General features: G+C 46.7%; 1 pseudogene; it reads left to right on the forward strand.

The window, feature by feature from the left end:
• Positions 1-13,901: 13,901 nt before the first annotated feature.
• LOC129458439 (tubulin beta-8 chain-like) lies at positions 13,902-17,773 on the forward strand (annotated as a pseudogene).
• The last annotated feature ends 8,028 nt before the right edge of the window (positions 17,774-25,801 follow it).

Here is a 25,801-nt window from a genome sequence, read left to right on the forward strand (position 1 = left end):
CCCAAGACTTTGGAAGGCCGAGGCAGACAGAGCACAAGGTCAGGAGTTCAAGACCAGCCTGACCAACATGGTGAAACCTCGTCTCTACTAAAAATAGAAAAATTAGCAGGGCATTGATGGCAGGTGCCTGTAATCCCAGCTACTTGGGAGGCTGAGGCAGGAGAATCACTTGAACCTGGGAGGCGGAGGTTGCAGTGAGCGGAGATCACACCACTGCACTCCGGCCTGGGCGACAGAGCAAGACTCTGTCTCAAAAAAAAAAAAAAAAAAGTCGTTACCAAACACCAAGGCCATCTAGATTTTCTCCTATATTATCTTCTAGGATTTTTATGGTTTTACATTTTACAGTTAGGCCTATTATTCATTTTGAGTTAAGTTTTATAAAGTATGTAGGTCTGTGTCTAGATTCTTTTGTTTTCTTTTTTTTTTCTTTTGCATGTGGGTGTTCAGTTGTTCCAGCATCATTTGTTGAAAAGACAATCTGTTCTCCACTGTACTGCCTTTGCTCCTTTGTTAAAGATTAGTTGACTGTATGTGGATCTTTTTGTGAGCTCTCTATTCTGTTTCATTGATGTTTTTGTCTGTTTCTTCACAAATACCACACTGTCTTGATTACTGTGCCTTTTCTTTTAATTTAGAAAAAAGGGACTTTATTTATTATTATTATTATTATTATTATTATTATTATTATTATTATTTTTGAGACAAAGTCTTGCTCTGTCTCCCAGGCTAGAGTGCTGTGGTGCCATATTGGCTCACTGCAACCTCCACCTCCTGGGTTCAAGCGATTCTCATGCCTCAACCTCCCGAGTAGCTGGGATTACAGGCATCTGCCACCACGCCCGGCTAATTTTTTGTATTTTTAGTAGAGACAGGTTTCATATGTTAGCCAGGCTGGCCTCAAACTCCTGACCTCATGATCCTCCCATCTTGGCCTCCCAAAGTGTTGTGATTACAGGTGTGAGCCACTGTGCCCAGCCAGAGTATTAAATTTCTTTTTTTTTTTTTTTTGTATTTTTTTTTTATTAATTTTTTTTGCATACAAAAACAATAAACATTTTCTAAAAATACATACAAACAAAAAGATGCGTATCAAACATATTAGGAAGGTTGCACATGGGAAGTTGGGGAATAGAAATGGGGGGTGGGAGTTAAAATAAATGAGAGAGGGACTTTATATGGATCAGTGATAATAACTCAATCCTCTATTTGACAAAGAAGAGGGAGAAGGAAGAGGAAGAAAAAGAAAGTGGGATAAAGGATCAGAAAGGGAGGAAAATAGAAAAAATTAGAGTATGACTCCAGGGTAGACCTGTTTTGTTGTCACTGAGTTGGTTGGTTGGTTTGTCTGTTGTATTCTTCATGTTTCGCCAAGTTGGCCAGACTGGTCTTGAACTCCTAGCCCGAAGTGATCAACCCGCCTCGCCCCCTAGAGTGCCGGGACCACAGGCGTGAGCCACCATGTCCAGCCCCCACATTGCTTCTGGCCTCCGTGGTAGACCTCCCAGACGGAGCGGCCAGGCAGAGGAGCTCCTCACTTCTACCCAGACACGGGGCGGCCGGGCAGAGGAGCTCCTCACTTCCCAGACGGGGCGGCCAGGCAGAGACGCTCCTCACTTCTTCCCAGACGATAGGTGGCCGGGCAGAGGCGCTCCTCACTTCCGAGACGATGGGTGGCCGGGCAGAGGCGCTCCTCACTTCTTCCCGGACGGGGCGGCCGGGCAGAGGCGCTGCTCACTTCCCAGACGATGGGTGGCCGGGCAGAGGCACTCCTCATTTCCCAGACGGGGCGGCCGGGCAGAGGCGCTCCTCACTTCCCAGATGGGGCGGCCGGGCAGAGGCGCTCCTCACTTCTTCCCGGATGGGGCGGCTGGGCAGAGGCGCTCCTCACTTCTTCCCGGACGGGGCGCCCGGGCAGAGGCGCTCCTCATTTCTTCCCGGACGGGGCGGCCGGGCAGAGGCGCTCCTCACTTCCCAGACGGGGCGGCCGGGCAGAGGCGCTCCTCACTTCCCAGACGGTGGGTGGCCGGGCAGAGGCGCTCCTCACTTCCCAGACGATGGGTGGCCGGGCAGAGGCGCTCCTCACCTCCCAGATGGGGCGGCCGGGCAGAGGCGCTCCTCACTTCTTCCCGGACGGGGCGGCCGGGCAGAGGCGCTCCTCACTTCCCAGACGGGGTGGCCGGGCAGAGGCGCTCCTCACTTCTTCCCGGACGGGGCGGCCGGGCAGAGGCGCTCCTCACTTCTTCCCGGACGGGGCGGCCGGGCAGGGGCGCTCCTCACTTGTTCCCGGACGGGGCGCCCGGGCAGGGGCGCTCCTCACTTCTTCCCGGACGGGGCGGCCGGGCAGAGGCGCTCCTCACTTCTTCCTGGACGGGGTGGCCGGGCAGGGGCGCTGCTCACTTCCCAGACAGGGCGGCCGGGCAGAGGCACTCCTCACTTCCCAGACGGGGCGGCCGGGCAGAGGCGCTCCTTACTTCCCAGACGGGGTGGCCGGGCAGAGGCGCTCCTCACTTCCCAGACGGTGGGTGGCCGGGCAGAGGCGCTCCTCACTTCCCAGACGATGGGTGGCCGGGCAGAGGCGCTCCTCACTTCTTCCCGGACGGGGCGGCCAGGCAGAGGCGCTCCTCACTTCCTCCCGGACGGGGCGGCCAGGCAGAGGCGCTCCTCACTTCCTCCCGGACGGGGCGGCCGGGCAGAGGCGCTCCTCACCTCCCAGACGATGGGAGGCCGGGCAGAGGCGCTCCTCACTTCCCAGACGATGGGTGGCCGGGCAGAGGCGCTCCTCACTTCCCAGACGGGGCGGCCGGGCAGAGGCACTCCTCACTTCCCAGATGATGGGTGGCCGGGCAGAGGCGCTCCTTACTTCCCAGACGATAGGTGGCCGGGCAGAGGTGCTCCTCACTTCCCAGACGGGGCGGCCGGGCAGAGGCGCTCCTCACTTCCCAGACGGTGGGTGGCCGGGCAGAGGCGCTCCTCACTTCCCAGACGGTGGGTGGCCGGGCAGAGGCGCTCCTCACTTCCCAGACGATGGGTGGCCGGGCAGAGGCGCTCCTCACTTCTTCCCGGATGGGGCGCCCGGGCAGAGGCGCTCCTCATTTCTTCCCGGACGGGGCGGCCGGGCAGAGGCGCTCCTCACTTCCCAGACGGGGCAGCCGGGCAGAGGCGCTCCTCACTTCTTCCCGGACGAGGCGGCCGGGCAGAGGCGCTCCTCATTTCTTCCTGGACGAGGCGGCCGGGCAGAGGCGCTCCTCACTTCCTCCCGGACGGGGCGGCCAGGCAGAGGCGCTCCTCACTTCCTCCCGGCCGGGGCGGCCGGGCAGAGGCGCTCCTCACCTCCCAGACGATGGGAGGCCGGGCAGAGGCGCTCCTCACTTCCCAGACGATGGGTGGCCGGGCAGAGGCGCTCCTCACTTCCCAGATGGGGCGGCCGGGCAGAGGCGCTCCTCACTTCCCAGATGATGGGTGGCCGGGCAGAGGCGCTCCTTACTTCCCAGACGATAGGTGGCCGGGCAGAGGTGCTCCTCACTTCCCAGACGGGGCGGCCGGGCAGAGGCGCTCCTCACTTCCCAGACAGTGGGTGGCCGGGCAGAGGCGCTCCTCACTTCCCAGACGGTGGGTGGCCGGGCAGAGGCGCTCCTCACTTCCCAGACGGTGGGTGGCCGGGCAGAGGCGCTCCTCACTTCCCAGACGGTGGGTGGCCGGGCAGAGGCGCTCCTCACTTCCCAGACGGTGGGTGGCCGGGCAGAGGCGCTCCTCACTTCCCAGACGGGGCGGCCGGGCAGAGGCGCTCCTCACTTCCCAGACGGGGCGGCCGGGCAGAGGCGCTCCCCACCTCCCAGATGGGGCGGCAGCCGGGCAGGGGCTGCAATCCCAGCACCCTGGTAGGCCAAGGCAGGCGGCTGGGGGGCAGAGGCTGCCGTGAGGCCAGACCACACCACCGCACTCCAGCCCGGGCAACACCGAGCACTGGGTGAGCGAGACTCCGTCTGTAGTCCCAGTACCTCGGGAGGCTGAGGCGGGCAGAGCACTCGGCGTGAGGAGCTGGCGACCAGCATGGCCAAGATGGCGAACGCGTGCGTGCAGCGAAAGGAGAAAAGGCAGGGAGTGGTCGCGCGCGCCGGCAGTCCCAGGCAGTCCGCGGCGCGGGCAGCAGCAAGCGGAGTAGATTGTAGCCTGGGCCAGAGAGGGAAAGAGAAGAAAGGAAGGAAGGAAGGAAGGAAGGAAGGAAGGAAGGAAGGAAGGCAGGCAGGCAGGCAGGCAGGCAGGCAGGCCAGAGTATTAAATTTCTATGAAAGTTTCTGAATGATTGCTCTCAATTTCTTTACAAATCTCATTGCAGGCAGGTAACAAACAATTAGCTGACTAGCATTTACCCTTACGCCCTCATTTAACTTTTCTTATCTCCTTAAATGCTGTGTCTCTAATATAATCACATGGAAGTGTTTGGGCTTCATTATATAAATCTGGAGGATAGAGACACAATTAGCAGACTTGAACTCCTTACAGTTTGGGTCAGAAGTCTTGGGCGGACTTGAAATTCAGGGACTGTGCCCTTAACCTTACAGTTTGGCTGACTCTGGGTAGAGGATATGATGTGCAATAAAAAAGTTAAGGGCCGGACGCGGTGGCTCACGCCTGTAATCCCAGCACTTTGGGAGGCCGAGGTGGGTGGATCACGAGGTCAGGAGATCGAGACCATCCTGGCTAACATGGTGAAACCCCGTCTCCACTAAAAATACAAAAAAAATTCTCTGGGCGTGGTGGCGGGTGCCTGTAGTCCCAGCTACTCCGGAGGCTGAGGCAGGAGAATGGCGTGAGCCCGGGAGGCGGAGCTTGCAGTGAGTAGAGATTGCGCCACTGCACTCCAGCCTGGGCGACAGAGCGAGACTCCGTCTCAAAAAAAAAAAAAAAGTTAAGAAGGAAATAGAAATATGTCTTGAAACAAATGATAATGGAAACAAAGCATAGCAAAACCTATAGAATATAGTAAAAGAGGTACTATTATAAAAGGAAAATTTATAATTGTAAGTGCCTACATAAAAAAACAGAAAAACTTCAAATAAATAACCTAACAGTACATCTTATTAACTAGAATAAAAAGGCCAAAGCAAACCCAAAATTAGAAGAAAAGAAATGATAAAGATTAGTGCAGAAATAAAGTTGAAATAAAAAGATACAAAAGATCAATGAAACAACAAGTGGATGTTTTGAAAAGTAAAACAACTGACAAATATTTAGACAGGCTAACTAAAAAACAGAGAAGATACAAATAAATAAAATCAGAGGTGAAAAAGGCGACATTACAAGTAATGCTTCAGAAAATCAAAGGATTATTAGTGGCTACTATCAGCAATTGTATGCCAATAAATTAGAAAAACTAGAGGAAAATAATTCTTAGATACACACAACTTACCAAGATTGAACTAGGAAAAAATCTAAACCCTGAACAGACCAATAACAATTAACAAAATTAAAGCCTTAATAAAAAAAGTCTGTAGGACCAGACTGAAAAATAGAGGAGGGAACATTTCCAAACTCATTCTTTGAGGCCAGTATTACCCTGATATCAAAACTAGACAAAGACACATTAAAAAGGCAAACTACAGGCCGATATCTGAGACTATTGATGCAAAAATTTGCAAAAAAACATAGTAAACTGAATTAAACTATACATAAATAGGTAATTCATAATGACCAAGTGGGATTTATCCCAGGGATGCAAGGATGGTTCAACATGCAAATCAATCAATGTGATACATCATATAAACAGAATGAATGACAAAATCCATATGATCATTTCAATTATACTAAAAATTATTTGATAAAATTTAATATTCTTTTATAATAAAAACCCTTTGAAAACTGGGTATGGAGTAAACATACCTAAACATAATAAAAGTCATGTATGACAGACCCACAGCTAGTATCATACTGAGTGGGGAAAAACTAAAAGCCTTTCCTTTAAAATCTGGAAGATGACAAGAATATCCCCTTTTCCCACTGTTATCTAACATAATTCTGAAAATCCTAGCTGGAGCAATCAGACAAGAGAAAGTAATAAAGGGTATCCCAATTGGAAAATGAGTCAAATTATCTTTTTTTCTGGCTGATGATATAATCCTATATTTGGAAAAACATAAAGACTTCTCTGATAGGGTCTGAATGTGTGTCCCGTTCCAAATCTCATATTGAAATGTAATTCTCAATGTTGGAGTTGGGCCTGGTGAAAGGTGATGTAACCATCAGGGTGGATTACTCGTAAATGGCTTAGCACCATCCCATTTGGTACTATCCTTGTGATAGTGAGTGAGTTAAGATCTGGTCATTTAAAAGTGTGTAACAACTCGCCCCTCTGTTTTGTGTTCCTGCTTTTTGCCCTGTGATGTTCAGGATTCTGCTTCAATGTTTGCCATGATTATAAACTTCCAGAGGCCTCCGCAGAAGCATATGCCAGTGCTATGTCTTCTGTACAGCCGTAGAATCATGAGCCAGTTAAACCTCCTTTTTAAAAATAAATTACCGAGGCCGGGCACGGTGGCTCATGCCTGTAATCCCAGCACTTTGGGAGGCTGAGACAGGCGGATCATGAGGTCAGGAGATCGAGACCATCTTGGCTAACATGGTGAAACCCCATTTCTACTAAAAATACAAAAAATTAGCCGGGCATGTTGGCGGGCGCCTGTAGTCCCAGCTACTCGCGAGGCTGAGGCAGGAGAATGGCGTGAACCCAGGAGGCGGAGCTTGCAGTGAGCTGAGATCACGCCACTGCACTCCAACCTGGGGGACACAGTGAGACTCCGTCTCAAAAAAATAAAATAAAATAAAAAATAAATTACCCAGTCTCAGGTATTTATAGTGATGCAAAAATAGCTTACTACAGAAAATTGTCACCAAGGAGTGGAAAATTGTTATAAGAATACATGAAAATGTGGAATCAGCTTTGTAATTGGTAAACAGGCAGAGATTGAAAGAGTTTTAGGGCTCAGAAGAAGACAGAAAAATGAAGTAAAGTTGAGATTTTCTTAGAGACTGGTTGAATAGCTGTGACCAAAATGCTGATAGTGATCTGGACAGTGAAGGCTGGGCTGAGGAGGTCTCAGATGAAAATTAGAAACTTATTGGGACTGAAGCAAGGTCATGCCTGTTATGTCTTAGCAAATTGGTTGGATGAATTGTTTTCATGCCCTAGGGATATATAAAAGTTTGAATTTGAGAGTGATGATTTAGGGTTTCTGTTGGAAGAAATGTCTAAGCAGCAAAGCATTCGAGATGTGGCCTGACTACTTCTAACAACCTATGCTCACATCTTGGAGCAAAAAAATAAGCTGTAACTTACATTTACAAAGGAACCACAGTGTAAAAGCTTGAACACTTTTCAGCCTAGCCATGTGGCAGAAAAATAAAAAGCTTTTATAAGAGAGGAACTTAAGCAGGCTGTGGAACAACCACTTGTTAGAGATATTTGCATAATTAAACAAAAACAAGTGTTGATAGCCAAGACAACGGGAAAGAGGACTTGAAGGCATTTTAGAAATCTAGAGGCAGCCCCCCATCACAGGCCCTGAGGCCTAAAAGAAGAGAATAGTTTCTGGGATCAGGCTCAGGGCCCTGCTGCCTTGGGTAGCCTTGGGACATGGCTCCCTGCATCCTGGCCACTGCTCCAGCTCCAGGTAGAGATCAAATTGGCCAAGTTACAGCTCCAGTCACTGCTTCAGAGGGTGCAAGCCATAAGCCTTGATAGCTTCCATGTGGTGTTAGGCCTGTGGGTATACAAAACACAAGAGTTGAGACTTGGGAGCCTCCACCTTTATTCAAAGGATGCAGACAAAAGCCTGTGTGTCCAGGCAGAAGCATGCTGCAGGGGTGGAGCTCTCATGGAGAACCTCTAATAAAACAATGCAGAGAAGAAATGTGGGGTTAGAGTCCCTACACAGGCTTCCCACTGGGGCATGGCCTAGTAGATCTGTGAGGAGAGAATCATAGTCCTCCAGATTGGTAGATCTAGCTACAGCTTGCACCCTGCACCTAGAAAAACCAGAGGCACACAATACCAGCCCATGAGAGCAGCTGTGGGGGCTGAACCATGCAGAGCCACAAGGTTGGACCTTCCGAAGGCATTAGTGTATCCTGGAAATGGGACATAGAGGAAAAAAATAATTATTTTGGAGCCTTACAATTCAATAACTGCCCTTCTGGGTTTCAGACTTGCATGGGTCCTGTGGCTTCTTTCTTTTGGCTGATTTCTTCCTTTTAGAACAGGAGTATTTATCCAATGCCTATACTCCCTTTGTATCTTGGAAGTACCTAACTTGTTTTTCATTTTACAGGCTTATAGGAGGAAGAAACTAGCTTTGTCTTAGATGAGACTTTCAACTTTTGAGTTAAGGCTGAAATGAGTTAAGACTTTGGGGATTATTAGGAAGTCATGATTGTATTTTGAAATATGAGAAGGATATGAGATTTGGAATGGCCAGGGGCAAAATGATATAGTTTGGGTGTGTATTCCCACCAAAATCTCATATTGAAATGTAATCCTCAATGTTGGAGGTGGGCTTAGTGGGGAGGTGATTGAATCATGAGGGCAGTATTTCTAACTGTTTGGTATCATTTCCTTTGGTGCCATCCTCACAATAGTAAGTTTTCATGAGAGCTGGTCATTTAAAAGTGTGTAGGACTCCCCACCCCCAGCCCTCTCACTTACCATGTGATGTACAAGCACCAGATTTATCTTTCACCTTGATTGTCAGCTGTCAGAGGCTTCCCCAGAAGCAGAAGCCAGTGCTCTGCTTTCTGTACAGCCTGTAGAACCATGAGCCAATAAAACCTCTTTTCTTTAAAAATTACCCAGTCTCAGATTATTTCTTTATAACAATGTGACAATGGCCTAATATATCCACCAAAAAACTATTAGAACTAATAAATTGGGTAAATTTGCAGAATACAAAATCAACATATACAAATCAGTAGGATTTCTATCTGCCAACAGTCAACAAACTGAAAAAGAATTCAAAAAAGTAATCCTATTTGCAATAGCCACAAATAAAATGTGTGGGAATTAACCAAAGAAATGAAAGTTCTCAACAATTAAAACCAAAAAACACTGAAAAAAGAAATGAAAGAGGATACAAAAAATGTTCCATGTTCACAGATTGGAAGAATCAGTATTTTTAAAATGTCCATACAATCCAAAGCAATCTATAGATTTCATGCCAACCCTATCAAAATAACAATGACATTCCTCACAGAAATAGAAAAAAGAATTCTGAAATTTATGTGGAACCACAAAACACCATAATAGTTGAAGCTATGCTGAGTAAATAAAACAAAACTGGAGGAGTCCCATTACCTGGCTTCAAATTATACTACTGAGCTATAGTAATTAAAACATCATGGCACTAGCATAAAAACAGACATAAAGACAAATGGAATGGAATAGAGAACCCAGAAACAAACCCATACACCTACAGTAAACTTTTCAACAAAAGTGCCAAGAACATACAATGAAAAATAAGACAGTTTCTTCAATAAATAGGGCTGGGAAAACTGGCAAGCCACAGGCAGAAGAATGAAACTAGAACCCTATTTTTTTGCCACATAAAAAAATGAAATTAAAATAGATTAAAGACTTAAACCTAACAACTCAAACTATCAAAGTTTTACAAGAAAACATTCGGGAAACTCTCTAGGGCATTGGTTTGGGCAAACGTTTCTTAAATAATGCCCCATAAGCACAGACAACCAAAGCAAACATGGACAAATGGGATTACAGCAAGTCAGAAAGCTTTTTTTTTTTTTAAACAGTGAAGGAAACAATCAACAAAGTGAAGAGAAAACCCACAAAATCAGAGAAAATATTTGTAAATTACCCATCTGAAAAGGGATTAATAGCTACATGATATGGTTAGGCTTTGTGTCCCCACTCACATCTCATATTGACCCCTCTGGTTGGCTGACCTCTTACTGGGGAGAGATTTATTGACTCAGGTGACCAAGCCATGGTGACCTTCACAGATCATAAAGCAGAGAAAGTGTTACTTTTGTTCCTGACTCCTCAGGGGAAAAAAACAAGTTAAGGATGAGATGTCACATTTACCACCTGAGGTGTTGTCTCAAGTAAATCCTGAGGTTTGGGCCACACCAGCTCTGGGAAACACACTAAACGCCTCCCGCATTCAAATCCAACTTCAGCCTAGTGCTCCTCACCATCAGAAGAGACAGTACACTTTAAAGCAAGAAGCATGAGGGGAAATTCAACCCCTTATTGCCAAATTCTTGCCATATGACTTATTAAGGCCATGAGAGTCTCTTTATAATACTCCCATGTTACCAGATCAAAAGCCTAATGGCAAGTACAGATTTGTCAGAAATCTTAGAGCATTAATAAATGCAGTTGTTGTCTTCATACACGTCATTGTCCCCAATCCTTACCCAAGTCCCAGGGGGTGCTGAGTAACTGAGTAAACTGGTTTACATTCTTAGATCTGAAAGATGCATTTTTCTGCATCTCAATGCATCCAGATTCACAATATGTTTGCCTTTGAATGGACTGATCCAGATACTCATTCAGCCTCAAAACTCACCTGGACAGTCCTCTCTGAAGGGTTCTGGGATAGCCCCTACTTATTTGAAAATGCTCTAGCTAAGGTCTTAAGAAATCTACAATTGTAAAGGGGCACAATTATTCAGTATGTAGATGACTTGGTCATTGCTAGCCCAACTAAAGAAGACTCAGATAATAAAACTGTTAAATTGATACATTTCCTGGGAACTAGCAGATATAGGGTATCGCATACAGGGCTCAGATTTTGACTCAAAGACTCAAATACTTGGAATCTGTCTTAACCTCTGGAACTGATCAACATCCCTAGAAAGAAAAAAAACTCTTTTAGTCATCCAAGAGTCCCAGTCCAGCAAATGACTGTGGGCCTTTTTAGGGGATGGCTGGGTACTGCTGCTTATGGATGCCCAGATCTGGACACGTAGCCAAGCCTTTGTATGATACACTAAAAGGGAAAGATTTAGAGATTCTTGAATGTAATTAGAACTGCAAGCAAACCTTCAATATTCTCAAAGAGAAATTGGGCTCTGCTACAGCCTTGGGAGTCCCCGAGTTGGATGAATCATTTTCTCTTTATGTGGCCAAAAAGCAAGGCATAGGCCTTGGGTAATCTTATCCCAAAACTGGGGAACATTCCAAGGCCAGTAGCCTCCTTTTCTAAGCAGATAGACCAGGTGGCCTCAGAGTGGCCTGGATGTCTTAGAGCTGTTGCTGCTACAACTTTTCTAGTAGGCAAAGCTAATAAACTAACAAACGTTAGGATAGCCCCTAAAGGTTTTTGACCCCACACCAAGGGAAGGTGGTCCTAGAAGCTAAAGGGCACTGGTGGATAATAGGGGAACATTTATTAAAGTATCAGGTCTTATTGCTAGACACTCCAGACATAACCCTTAAAGTGTGCCAAACCATAAACCCAGCTACTTATCTGCCAGAGTCCATAGGTGCTCCCACCCTTTCTGGCATACAGGTTGTGTTAGTCTGTTCTCATGCTGCTAATAAAGATATACCTGAGGCTGGGTAATTTATAAAGGAAAGAGGTTTAATTGATTCACAGTTCCACATGGCTGGGGAGGCCTCACAATCATGGCAGAAGGCAAATGGGGAGCAAAGTCACATCTCTTACATGGCAACAGGCAAAAGAGCTTGCTTAGGGAAACTACCCTTTATAAAACCATCAGCTGTAATCCCAGCACTCTGGGAGGCCGAGGTGGGTGGATCACCTGAAGTTAGGAGTTCGAGACCAGCCTGGGCAACATGGCAAAACCCTGTCACCACTAAAAATACAAAAATTAGCTAGGCATGGTGGTGGGCGCCTGTAATCCCAGCCACTCGGGAGGCTGAGACAAGAGAATTGCTTGAACCCAGGAGACAGATATTGCACCGAGCTGAGATTGTACCACTGCACTCCAGCCTGGGCAATAGAGCAAGACTGTGTCTCAAAAACAAACAAACAAACAAACAAAACAAAGCATCAGATCTCATGAGGCTTATTCACTGTCACAAGGCCCGTATGGGAAAGACCCACCCCCTGATTCAATTACCTCCCACTGGGTCCCTCCCATGACACATGGGGATTACAGGAGCTAAAACTGAACATAAGATTTGACTGGAGATACAGCCAAACCATGTCACAGGTTATGAAACAAATTTTTATTCTAGCAGGCCAGACTGAAGAGAGATGAGCCCCTTGACCATCCCAAGCAAGAGGGGTTAACAAATGCAAGTTGTTTTATGCATCAGGAAAACAGGAGGGCTAGATATGCTATTTTTAGTCAGCACAAGAGAATCAAGGGACAAGCCTTGCTGGCCTCTGCGTCAGCTCAAAAACTTGAGTTAATTGAACTTACTAGAACCCTGCAGTTGGGAAGGGATTTAAAAGTTAACATTAATACCGATTCCAAGTGTGATATTTTAGCGTTTCATGCTTATGCTGCAATTTGGAATGGGTAGGGACTCCTGACCACTGAGGGCTTTTCCAGATAACATCACTCAGGTTTTGAGTTTGTTAGAATGCTGCTTTGCTGCCAAAAAAAAAAAAAAGTGACTATAATTCATTGTAGAGGACATCAAAAGAGAGACTGACCATGTCAAAGGAAATGCCCTCACAGATGTGGCAGCCAAGACCACCGCACTGAAAAGGGCAATGAAGCTGATGGGCATGCTGGTCAGCATACATAGAGCTGGGTGAGAATTCTCTGAAGAACTAAAATGGGCCGGGGATTGCAGTTTAGTCCAGGGCCCCTCTGGCTGGCGGACTGATGGTAATAAATTACTAATGCCAAGTACCAATCATAGGAAAATAATTCAGCACTTTCATGATTCTTTTCACCCTAGAAGGATTCTTTGTTTCAGTTAATGTCTCATTCGTCTATGGGGATAAATCTTTTCAAGACACTACAACAGATGACTCAGCCCTGTAAGCTCTGTGGCTGAAATAACCAAACAGCCAGCAATTTTTTACTCCTCCAGTTAAACCTGTCCAACATTAAGGAACCTATCCAGGTGAGGACTGGCAACTCTAATTTATTCAGAAGCCTTTCTGCAGGGGATTCAAATATTTGCTAATGCTCACTGATATCTTCGCTGGTTAGCTCGAGGCATTCCCCACCCTATCTGAGAAGTGCTTACCAGAAGAAATAATTCCTCAGTTTGGGTCATCTAAAAGCCTGCAAAGTGACAGTGGCCCATCTGTCATAGCAGGCATATCCCAACACCTATCCTCAGCTTTAGGAATCCAATATCACCTTCACTCTGCGTGGAGGCTACAGTCCTCTGGAAAGGTGAAAGGGCTAATCACACTCTAAAGAAGACTCTAGCTAAGTCAGAGTCCTGACTATCCCTAACACCCATAGCTTCCTGCGGGTTTGACCTGCTTCAAAGGAAAATTTATAATTAAGTCCTGTTGAGTCATATGGAAGGTCTTTCCTAACCACAGATCTCCTAATAGATGAAAGGACTCATCAGTTACAAAAATATGTCATCAATCTAGGACAGGTGCAAAGGCAATCTGTGAGTATGGAAACAAGAGGCTTCCCCTCCCACAGGGGAGGAAAATTCCGTTTCAGCTCAGCTAGGGATTTAGTCTTACTAAAGACGTAGGAGGAATTTCTCCAGCTGACCAGCCTTCCCCAACGTGGAAAGGACCATGGCAAGTTCACCTGACCTCTCCAACAGACATTAAACGCCAAGGGATTCACAGGTGGGTACACCTGTGTGGAAGTGAAGCTGTTGCTTATTCTGGGAGCCTAATCCGAGGCTGGGGGAGGTGGGCGCGGGGCTATTTCAGCGTTGGTGGAGCGCGGGTCCTGTCATTGCGCGTCTGTCTGCTCCTCCGGCCTTGGCCATGAGGGAGATTGTGCTCACGCAGACGGGGCAGTGCGGGAACCAGATAGGCGCCAAGGTTGGCGGGGAGCCCATGAGGGCCCAGCGCGGGCCTGCCGGGTGGCCGGGGAAGATGCTGGCAGTGGCGCGGGCGGCGCCCCTGCATTGCCGTCCCTGGGCTCCCTGCCCCGGACCCGGTGGAGCTGGGAGGCTGGCCAGGAGGCCAGGGCGGACCCTCAGGGACCCGGTGGCCTGGGAGTAGGGGTGGGGGTGGGGGTGGGAGAGGGGCTGGGGCGCCTCTGGCTCTCTGTCCTGACTCAGCCCTGGCTTTTCTGGCCCCTCATGTCTCTCGCAGTTCTGGGAGGTGATCTCTGTTGAACATGCCATCGACTCTGCTGGCACCTACCGCGGGGACAGGGACCTGCTGCTGAAGCGTGTCAACGTATACTACAGTGAGACCAGCGGTGAGACCCCAGTCCTTCCCCCACTGCCCTCCTGGGCACAGCGGCCCTCCCCTCGCTGATGCCCTTCCTTCCCCCTCAGGTAGCAGGTATGTGCCCCGCGCTGTGCTAGTTGATCTGGAGCCGGGCACCCTGGACTCTGTGCACTCCGGGCCCTTCGGGCAGACCTTCAGGCCGGACAACTTCATCTTCGGTGAGTTGTGGATAAAGACTGGGGTGCGGCTCCTTAGCCAGGGCAGCTCAAAGTCAAGGAGTGCCTCAAGGTCATGGCCGTGGGAATTGCGGAGCCAGGGCCCCTCAACACCCTCCTGTCCTCTGAGTCGCTCTATCTCCCTCTCCTCAACGGGCTTTGGGAGGAAGGCCCAGGTGTCTGCCAGAGGAGAGGAGCTGCTGATGTAATCTCCCTGCAGGGAGCTGAGTGGGAACAGTGGCTGCTGCTTTCCTTGGGAATGGGCAGGAGCCACCTGCAGCGAGGTCTGTTGTTAGGCTGTCTCAGGTTTGGCTCCTGCGTTAATTTCTTTCTTTCTTTCTTCCTTTCTTTCTTTCTTTCTTTGTCTTTTTCTTTCTTTCTTTCTCTTTTTCTTTCTTTCTCTTTTTCTTTCTTTCTTTCTCTTTTTTTTTTTTTTTTTTTTTTTTTTTTTTTTTTTTTTTTTTTTGAGACGGAGTCTTGCTCTTTCGCCCAGGCTGGAGTGCAGTGGCACAATCTCGGCTCACTGCAAGCTCCGCGTCCCGGGTTCATGCCATTCTCCTGCCTCAGCCTCTCCGAGTAGCTGGGACTACAGGCGCCCACCACCACGCCCGGCTAATTTTTTGTATTTTTTAGTAGAGACAGGGTTTCACCGTGGTCTCGATCTCCTGACCTTGTGATCCGCCCGCCTCGGCCTCCCAAAGTGCTGGGATTACAAGCGTGAGCCACCGCGCCCGGCCTCTTTCTTTCTCTTTTTCTTTCTTTCTTTCTCTCTTTCTTTCTTTCTCTTTTTCTTTCTTTCTTTCTCTTTTTCTTTCTTTCTTTGTCTTTTTCTTTCTTTCTTTGTCTTTTTCTTTCTTTCTTTGTCTTTTTCTTTCTTTCTTTGTCTTTTTCTTTCTTTCTTTGTCTTTTTCTTTCTTTCTTTGTCTTTTTCTTTCTTTCTTTCTCTTTTTCTTTCTTTCTCTTTTTCTTTCTTTCTCTTTTTCTTTCTTTCTTTCTCTTTTTCTTTATTTTCTTTCAATTATACTTTAAGTTCTGGGGAACATGTGCAGGTTTGTTACATTGGAATGCATGTACCATGGTGGTTTACTGCACCCATAAATCTGTCATTTACATTAGGTATTTCTCCTAATGCTATCCCTCCCCCACCCCTGACAAGCCCCCGTGTGTGATGTTCCCCTCCCTGTGTCCATGTGTTCTCATTGTTCAACTCCCACTTATGAGTGAGAACATGCAGTGTTTGGTTTTCTGTTCTTGTGTTAGTTTGCTGAGAATGATGGTTTCCAGCTTCATCCATGTCCCTGCAAAGGACATGAACGCATCCTTTTTTATGTTTGCATAGTATTCCATGGTGTATATGTGCCACATTCTTTACCCAGTCTATCATTGATGGGCATTTGGGTTGGTTCCAAGTCTTTGCTATTGTGAACAGTGCCACAATAAACATACGTGTGCATGTGTTTATATAGAATGACTTATAATCTTTGGGTATATACCCAGTAGTGGGATTGCTGGGTTAAATGGTATTTTCTGGTTCTAGATCCTTGAGGAATCGCCACACTGTGGTTTGCAATGGTTGAACTAATTTACACTCCCACCAACAGTGTAAAAGTGTTCCTATTTCTCCACATCCTCTCCAGCATCTGTTTTCTGACTTTTTAATGATTGCCATTCTAGCTGGCGTGAGATGGTATCTCATTGTGGTTTTGATTTGCATTTCTCTGACCAGTGATGAGCATTTTTTCATGTTTGTTGGCTGCATAAATGTCTTGAAGTGTCTATTCATATCCTTTATCCACTTTTTGATGGGGTTGCTTTTTTCTTGTAAAGTTAAGTTCTTTGTAGATTCTGGGTATTAGCCCTTTGTCAGGTGGATAGATTGTAAAAATGTTCTCCCATTCTGTAGGTTGTCTGCTCACTCTGACAGTTTCTTCTGCTGTGCAGCAGCTCTTTAGTTTAATTAGGTCCCATTTGTCAATTTTGGCTTTTGTTGCTATTGCTTTTGGCGTTTTACTGACTTAATTTCTAACAGGGGAGGCTGCTGTCCTGTAACTTTGGGGGAGGGGGTCCACCTGCTCCACCTGTAGGGTGAATGGTGCTTTCACCTCACGTGTGACACTTGGCCCTTTTTTGCATTGTGGCAGTGACCACTGATAACCGCATACCTGGCCATCAAGTGACCGGCTATACTGTCTTACAGGTCAGAGTGGGGCCGGGAACAACTGGGCCAAGGGGTACTACACAGAAGGTGCAGAGCTGATGGAGTCGGTGATGGACACTGTGAGGTGGGAAGCTGAGAGCTGTGACTGCCTGCAGGGTTTCCAGCTGGCCCACTCCCTGGGTGGGGGGACTGGGTCTGGGATGGGTACCCCTCTACTCAGTAAGATCCAGGAGGAGTACCCAGACAGGATCATAAACACGTTCCGCGTCCTGCCCTCGCCCAAGGTGTCAGACGCTGTGGTGGAGCCCTACAGTGCCATCCTCTCAATCCACCAGCTCATAGAAAATGCACATGAGACCTTTTGTATTGATAACGAAGCGCTTTACAATATTTGTTCCAGAACCCTACAACTGCCCAGACCCACCTATGGTGACTTGAATCACCTGGTATCTGCTACCATGAGTGGGGTCACCACGTGCCTGTGCTTCCCAGGCCAGCTGAATGCTGACCTGCGGAAGCTGGCCACGAACATGGTCTCATTTCCCCGGCTGCACTTCTTCATGCCTAGCTTTGCTCCACTGACCAGCCGGGGCAGCCGGCAGTACCAGGCCCTGACGGTGGCTGAGCTTATCCAGCAGATGTTTGATGCTAAGAATATGATGGCTGCCTGTGACCCCCGTCATGGCTGCTACCTAACGGTGGCTGCCATTTTCAGAGGTCACATGTCCATGAAGGAGGTGGACGAGCAGATGCTCAGTCTTCAAAAGAACAGCAGCCACTTTGCTCATCGGCTCCCTCACAATGTAAAAACAGCCACCTGTGACATCTCATCCAAGGGGCTAGAAATATCGGCCACTGGAATCAGTAATAACACAGCCATCCAACAGCTGTTCAAGTGTACTATGGGGCAGTTCACAGCCATGTTCAGGCACAAGGCCTTCCTCCACTAGCACACGGGCGAGGGCATAGATGAGATGGAATTTACCGAGGCCAAGAGCAACCTGAAAAATCTTATGGCAGAGTACCAGGATGCCACGGCCAAGGAGGAGGAGTTTGAGGAGTCTGCTGAGGAGGAGGTGGACTAGAAACTTCCTTTTCTGGGTAAAGGGGGGAAGCAGTGTGGATTCTTTGGTGTGTTCTGATAACCATGTGTCACTACGCAATTTTTCTTTGTGTCTTTACATCTCTTCCTGTTTCGCTTTAAAGCGTTTTCATAGTATGTGATTTTACCTGATAAAGCATCCTAACAGCATCTGGTTACACCTCCTACCTCTTTCTATCAGCCCTCTGGGTGCTGCCAGATGGGCATAGTGGTCCTGCAAGGCTGCAGCTGTCTTGGGCTTATCACATGCCCAGGAACAAGCATTCCAGTGGCTCCAGGAGGGGTCAGCATGGGCTGTGGACATGGCGGGAAGGCTTCACATGAACTTGAGGCTGCCCTGGGCTTTGGGCAGCTATGTGGTGGGAAACCTGCTCCTGAAGGCAAGCCTTGGCTTATCCTGTGTACCGAACTTCCAGGGGACCAGCTAGCCCTCTGTTTCTGGAACTTTAAAAGTGGCCAGTGAGCCCAGTGGACAATGTCCTCAACGTCCCACCTCAGGATAGGAATGTGGCCAGACAGCTGGCCCTGAACCAGCAATGAAGGATGAGCAAGTAGGGCCCAGCCACCCCTCACCATGATGGCCTGGGTGGGCCATGTGGTCTCATTCTCCTAATGAGGTGGGCATGGGGTATCTGGCAGGGACTAGTGGGCAGGAATCAAGCCCACTGTGTACTCACGTGCACTGAACCCCATGTAGAAGGGGATTAAGCCCTGGGGGCCGTAGATGCGGTTGCTGGGGCTGTGTGTTCCGGGCAGTCTCTCTACAAAGGCACAGGTAGGGTTTCTGAGCAGGACCTGAGGAGACAGGCAGGTGCTCACAAGTGCTGCTTCCCCCAAATGGCAACCAGTGAGGAGAAAAATGCCCGAGTGGAGGTCTGACGTGCCCCAGCCTGGAGGGCTGATGCTCTCTGGAAAGGTGGCTAATGCACACTGTCTCTTGTCTCCCTGTCCCGCACTCCAAAATCTCAGGGCAAATATAATCCAAGACTGTCAGGATGAGACTGGTGAGGGTGGCACCTTTGGGGATGGGCCCTTTAGCCCGGCAAAATCTCCTCCCCAGGCTTCTCAAGGAGCCTGGACTTCATGGCCTGCTCTGGGGAAGCTGTCAAGTAAGAGATGTGTGTGAGCTGGGTGCTGGGCACCATCAGGACAGTGTTCTTCACCTGGCTCTTATAGAACTCGTCCATGGCCTGTGTGATGTTCTCTTGGTAATTCCCCCCACCCCCATCACACAAAGATGAAGCCAGCATAGCCTGGGGTTGGGCAGACGTATGGTTTCTACCCCAGGACCCCTGGGCATATCCACCTGCCGCTGATGTGTCAGGGAAAATGGGTGAGGCTCCTTTCTTTCTGTTCTCTGAATGTTTGCAATGGCCTATTGGGCCAAATAGGAACAGGTAGGCAGGAGAGTGCCTCATCTTGAAGTAGCTCCTGGAAGCAGCTGGGAGGTGGGAGAGGTTCCCCCCTACTCCCCCAACCTGTTCTCAGAGCACAAAAAGGGGGCTCTGTGACAGCCCTCCTCAGTGGCTGTCACCCTCTGAGGACTGTCCTTGCCCAGCCCAGCCCAGGCGTGCAGCCACCTGAGATGGCATTGTGTGGATCCGGTTGGGAAGGTTCACCTGCAGTAACCATTGGGACCTTCCCACGCCTGGTGTCTCCACTCTCACATGGGGTCCGATGTTCCTCCCTCCAGTGGTACAGCCGGAGCAGCAGGTGGGGCAAGTCACTGCTGCAGTTCCCACCTGGGTCTGAGTGGGGGTCAGGCTTGGTATCCATGTATTTCCCAATTGCCTGGTTCCATCTGGGGGCTTCATGGACGGTAGTGGTGTTCTTCTAGGTCTCTTCTTCATACGCCAGCGGCAGGCTGGGGCTTCCCAAGTTTCTGGAGTCCCCCTTCCAGCCTGGCAAGCATGGCGGGTAGTGGGGGAGGGACATTAAGCCCGCAGGCAGCAGAACCTGTCTGGGTATGTTCTCTACCCCTGGAGGCCCCTGGTTGTTTGCCACCTTGGGTGAGAGTCGGCTTAGGATCTCAACATTCTTGTAGGACTTCAGAACTGTATAGACAGGGGTCCAGGAGGGAGCAGGGCTGGGACTGGCAGCTAACCAGTATAGTGGGGGTCATAGGGCTCAGTTTGGTCTCAGCAGGGAATTCAGGGAGGCTTGGATTTGCTGAAGGCCTTAGACGAGCTTGGGTTTGGATATAGGAACAACACAGAGCAGGGGCCCTTCTGCACGCTGGAGTCTTTGAGTAGTTGTACCCTGGTGCATCCATAGGTGTTCCCACCCGGAGCGCAGCTATGGATAGAAGCTGGCATAGCTGTGGAGGGAAGAGGAGGAGGTGGCAGGACGAGTCTCTAGGGCAGCCCCAGCCGCCAGGCAGGGCCTCTGCAAGTGAGATGCAGATCCAGCCTGTTGGCCACTTAGCAGCTGCTTGGCCGTCTGCAGATCACCTGACCTCTGCTCGTCAGTAAATGGGGGTTGCAGTAGCACTTACCTTCTGGGACTTCTGCAGCTTGAAGAGGCAGCACGTACCATGTGCTGAGAATGCACCTGATTCAGGCAAGCTTCTCCAACACTGCCACGGCAGATTAACATCCAACCCGTATAGGACACCATCGAATCTCCCCATCCCTCATTCCAGCTGTAAGAAAAGGGAGTCTCCGTCCTAGGGGAGCAAGCACAGGCATGTTTATCCAGTGGGCACATGGCCCAGGTTGGGGAAAGGTCCTTGGATACATGCTGGTTTCACCAGGAATCTGTGGGGTGGGTTTGGCCTGGACCCCTGTACCCCAGAAGGCCAGTAGCCCCCTGCATGGGACAGGACTGGGAGGGCTGAGCTTTGAAGGGAGTCATTAATTGGCCTCATGGGAAGTGATGCAGGTGGTTGGTGGTGGTTCAGTCTTGCAGGGCCTGTGTGATCACCCAAGGAGTGCAAATTGCCTTTTTTTTAAAAAAATTGCCAAAATTGATACAAGCTCATCAGTTGAAAAGGTGAGTAATGCTGACGGTAGGCTTCACCTGCTCCTTCCCCAGAAGTAACTGGTGTTTAGAGGTGGATCTGGTTCCTTCCCAGCCTTTCCCCTTTGCATGTAGCTGTGTGCGTGTACTTAGGTGTGTACACACACGTTCCCTGGAGGGGTAACTTTTTTTATTTGGGGGGATGACTAGTGAGGCAGCCTGGCATTTGCTTATTTTGTCTTTTAAGTGTGGAGCCCTCTATGGAGTGGGCATTGGGTACTTCCTAGCTGGCCTCTGCCAGCTGTTTGACTGCCCCAGTTTCTGCCCTTTACAGACATGGTGGCCACCTGCTGTGACATTCAGTGGCCTTGTTCGCAGCTAGTATGATATGAGTGGATCAGGTACCTTATAAAATTGAAAAGCACACAGCATGCACAGAGAAAGGATGAATAACCATGTGTGCACTGCTCTGCTGAAGTCCACATCACATGACTGAGATGACAAACATTTGGGCTCTGAGAAAGGGCATTTATGTTTTACTTTTTTTTTTTTTTTTTTTTTTTAGATGGAGTCTCGCTCTGTTGCCCAGGCTGGAGTGCAGCGGTGCGATCTTGGCTCACTGCAACCTCCACCTCCCGGGTTCAAGCGATTCTCCTGCTTCAGCCTCCCAAGTAGCTGGGACTGCAGGCATGTGCCACCATGCCAGGCTAATTTTTTGTATTTTTAGTCAAGACGGGGTTTCACCATGTTAGCCAGGATGGTCTCAATCTCCTGTCCTCATGATCCACCCGCCTCAGCCTCCCAAAGTGCTGGAATTACAGGCGTGAGTCACCGTCCCTGGCCTTACTTTTTATTTATAACAGAGTTAGAAGAAATACTATGCTTTCTATTCCATTATTCCCAACTCCCGCTGCACCCCCTCTAGTTTACCTACCTCTGGGAGAAACAGGAGCTCGCCTGGTTAATGACAGCCTGGAATGATTTGAGCCAGGTCACTGTGTAAAGGTAATACTGATTCTGTCCTCTTGTGGATCACTTGCTCAGCTCAGATCATAGCTCCCTGTATACAGGAGGATGTGTTACCCTCCTAGCCTGCTTTCTTGGTTTGATACATGCCTGAGAGCATGTGAGAGCACTCAAGGTCTAGGCTCCTGGGTGGACTGTTCTGCCCACCCCCATCTCATCTCTCCAGCTCATCCTGCATGCATGCCTTCCTCCATCTGGCTCCAGAGGAGGGGGTGGGAGGTCTCACACTGACCTCAAGCTGATGTGACGTTTTCCACCTCTGCTTTCCCAGACAGCCCCTGCTGCGGGGCTTGTAAGGTGCCATGGAGATTTGTGAAGTCCGTATTTTCTTATGAGGGTGTTTTATAAATTAGGGCCCTGGAGGGGGAATAAATGTTAGAGGTACTCCAAACCCCTAATATATAAACGTCTAATCCTGGCCCTTTTTTGGTGGTACAATATACGTTACCGTAAAACTTACCGTTTTAACCACGTTTAAATGTACAGTTCAGCGGCATCCAGTATATTCAGTATTGTGCAACCATTCCCTTTATCCATGTCTACAACTTCTTTATCCTAAACTGAAACACCATACCCATGATGAAGTCATTGAATAGAAGACTGATGCATTTGACTCCATAAAAATGAAAACTTTCCATGAGAGAAAAATGCCTCAAAGTCAAAAGTCAACAGACTGGGGAAATAGATCTGCAACATACATGACAGACAAAAAGCTAATTTGGGTAATATATATATATCATATATAATAAAAATATATAAATAATTATATAATATATAATATAAATAATTATATATATAATATATTGGGTAATATATATATTGGGCAATATATAATATATAATATTTATATATTATATATTTATTGTATATTACCCAATATATTTATTGTATATGATATATCATATATATATAAAGCTATCCTAAATTATTAAAAGACCAGAAACCAAATTGAAAAATGGACAAAGGATGTAAAACAGTTCAAAGAAAAATGTAGATTTCAAAATATTTGCTATTTTTTTACTGTGGTAAAATATGTGTAACAGAAAATTTACCATTTTGACCATTTTGAGGTATACAATTCAGTGGCATTAAGTACAAATACATTGTTTTGCAACCATCACCACTATCCATTTCCAAACCTGTTTTATCCCAAAGTGAAACTCTGTATCCACAGAACCATAGCTCCCCGTTTCCCTTCCCCCCATTCTCTGGCAACCACCATCCTACTTTTTGTGTCTATGAATTTAACTGCTCTAGCTACGTCATAAAAATGGAAGCATACAGTATTTGCTTTTTTTGTGTCTGGCTTATGGTACTTGGCATAATCTTTTCAGGGTTTACGTGTGTTGTAGCATGTATTAGAATTTCTTTTCTTTTTAAGGCTGAATAATATATCATTGTGGTATTGACCATATTTGCTTATCCATTCATCTGTAGATGGACATTTGGGCTTTTTCTACCCTTTGGCTATTGCGAATGCTGCTATAAACATGGGTATCTGTGCAAATTCCCACTTTGAGTTCTTTTGGGTATATACCCAGAAGTGGAATTACTGGATTGTATGTATGCTGATTACTGTTCTCCACAGTGGCTGTGCCATCTTACTTTCCCACCAGCAGTGTGCAAGAGTTCTGACTTCTCCACATCCAGCATTTGCTGTTCTCTGGGTTTTTGTTGTTGTTGGTTTTTTTGATGGTAGCTATACTTATATGTGTCAGTTGGTATTGCATTGTGGTTTGGATTTGCATTTTTCTCATGATTAGTGATGCTGAGCGCCTTATCCTGTGCTTACTGGTCATTTGTATATCTTCTGTAAAGGAATGTGTATTTTAAAACTTTGCTTATGTTTAAATTTGATTATTTTGTTGTTGCTGAGGTCTTTATATAGCCTGGATATTAATTATTTATCAGATATATAATGTGTGGATATTTTCTCCCCCTCTGTGAATTGTATTTTCAATCTATTGATTGTATTCTCAGATACTTAAAAGTTTTTAACTTTGAAGTTCTTTTTATGTATTTTTGTTGTTTGTCACTGTCTGTGCTTTCACTGTCATATCCAAGAAATTACTGCCAGATTCTATGTTATGAAACTTTTTCCCTAAGTTTTCTTCTAAGGGTTTTATAGTTTTAGCTCTTACAATTAGATGTTTGGTCCATTTTGAATAAAGTTTTTTTATATGGTGTAAAGTAAGGGTCCAGCTTCATTCTTTTCCATGTAAATATCTATTTTTTTCTAACACCATTTAAAAAACACTGTCCTTTCCCCCTTGAATAGTATTGACTCCCCTGTTGAAAATCATGACCATATTTTTTGGTTCTTTATTCCTGTTGCATTGGGCTTTATGTCTGTCTCTATGCTGGTATGATATTGTTTTGGGTACTGAAGCATTGCAGTGAGTTTGAAACCAGGAGGTCTTAGTCCTCTAACTGTTCATTTTTAAGATTGATTTGGCTACTTGGGTTTTTTTGAGATTTCATCTGTATTTTAGAATAGGTTTTTCTATTTTTGCAAATATTGGGATTTTATTGAATCCGTAGATGACTATAGATAACAATGGTATCTTGACAAGGTTTTGTCTTCAGTCCATAAACACATGATATCTTTTCATTTATTTGTGTCATCTTTAATATCTTTCTGCAATGTTTATAGTTTTCGCTGTACAGGTTTTTCATTTCCTTGGTTAAGTTGGTTTCCAAGTATTTTATTCTTTTGATGCTGTCATAAATGATACAGTTGTCTTGGTTTCTTCTTCAGATAGTTTATAGAAATACAACTAATTTTTGTATATTGATTTTGTATCCCACAGCTTTGCTGAATTTTATTTATTGCATCTGACAGTTTATTTCACAGAAACTGTAAGTTTTTTTTTTTGTTTTTTTTTTTTTTTTTTTGAGATGGAGTCTCGCCCTGTTACCCGGGCTGGAGAGCAATGGTGTGATCTCGGCTTACTGTAACCTCCACTTCCCCGGTTCAAATGATTCTCTTGCCTCGGCCTCCCGAGTAGCTAGGATTACAGGTGCCTGCCATCATGTGCAGCTATTTTCTGTATTTTCAGTAGAGACGGGGTTTCAGCATGTTGGCCAGGCTGGTCTCAAACTCCTGACCTCATGATCTGCCCACCTTGGCCTCCCAAAGTGCTGGGGTTACAGGTGTGAGCCACCACACCTGGCCAAGATTTTTAATATATAAGATTATGTTATCTGCAAACAGATAATTTTACTTTTTTAAAAATTGGAATATCTTTTATTTTTTTACTTGCCTTATCTTTATAACTAACTAGAACTTTCAGTACTATGTTAAATAGAAGTGGTAAAAACAGGCATCCTTGTTTTAGCTCTTAGGGTAAAAGCTTTTAGTCTTTCACCCTAATGTTAGCTGTCTTTTTTTTTTTTTTAAATATAACATGTTAAGGTGTTTTCTCTTTTTATAGTTTATTAAGTATCTTTTATCATGAATGTGGGTTAAATTTTGACAAGTGCTTTTTCTTTAAGATGATCACAGGTTTTTTCTTCTCTATATTAATGTGGTATTACACTGATTTTCATGTGTCGGAGTGTACTTTTATTTCAGGAGTCAATTATACTCATTCATGGTGTATAATCCTTTTAATGTACTGCTAAATTTGAATTGCTGGTATCTTGTTGAGGATTTTTGCATCAGCATTTGTAAGGGATGTTTGTTTGTAGTTTTCTTATGGTGTCTTTGTCTGGCTTGGTGTCAGAGTACTGGCTTCATAGAATAAGTTAGAAAATGTTACCCCCTCTTCAACGTTTTGAAGGAGTTTGAGGAAAACTGATGTTAATTCTGCTTTAAACATCGGGTAGAATTCAACAGTGAAGCCATCTGGTCCAGGGCTTTGCTTAGTTGCTGGGTTTTTGATTACTGATGCAATCTTCTTGCTGACTCTCCTTGCTCAATAGGTTTATTCAGCTTTTCTGATTCAGTCTTAGTAGGTGTTTTGTTTCTAGGAATTTGTTCATTTTTATTTAGGTTACTCATTTTTTTTGGTGTACAGTTCCTTAT

This window comes from Symphalangus syndactylus, chromosome 19 (genome assembly GCF_028878055.3).
Source record: "Symphalangus syndactylus isolate Jambi chromosome 19, NHGRI_mSymSyn1-v2.1_pri, whole genome shotgun sequence".
Taxonomy (NCBI): Eukaryota; Metazoa; Chordata; class Mammalia; order Primates; family Hylobatidae; genus Symphalangus; species Symphalangus syndactylus.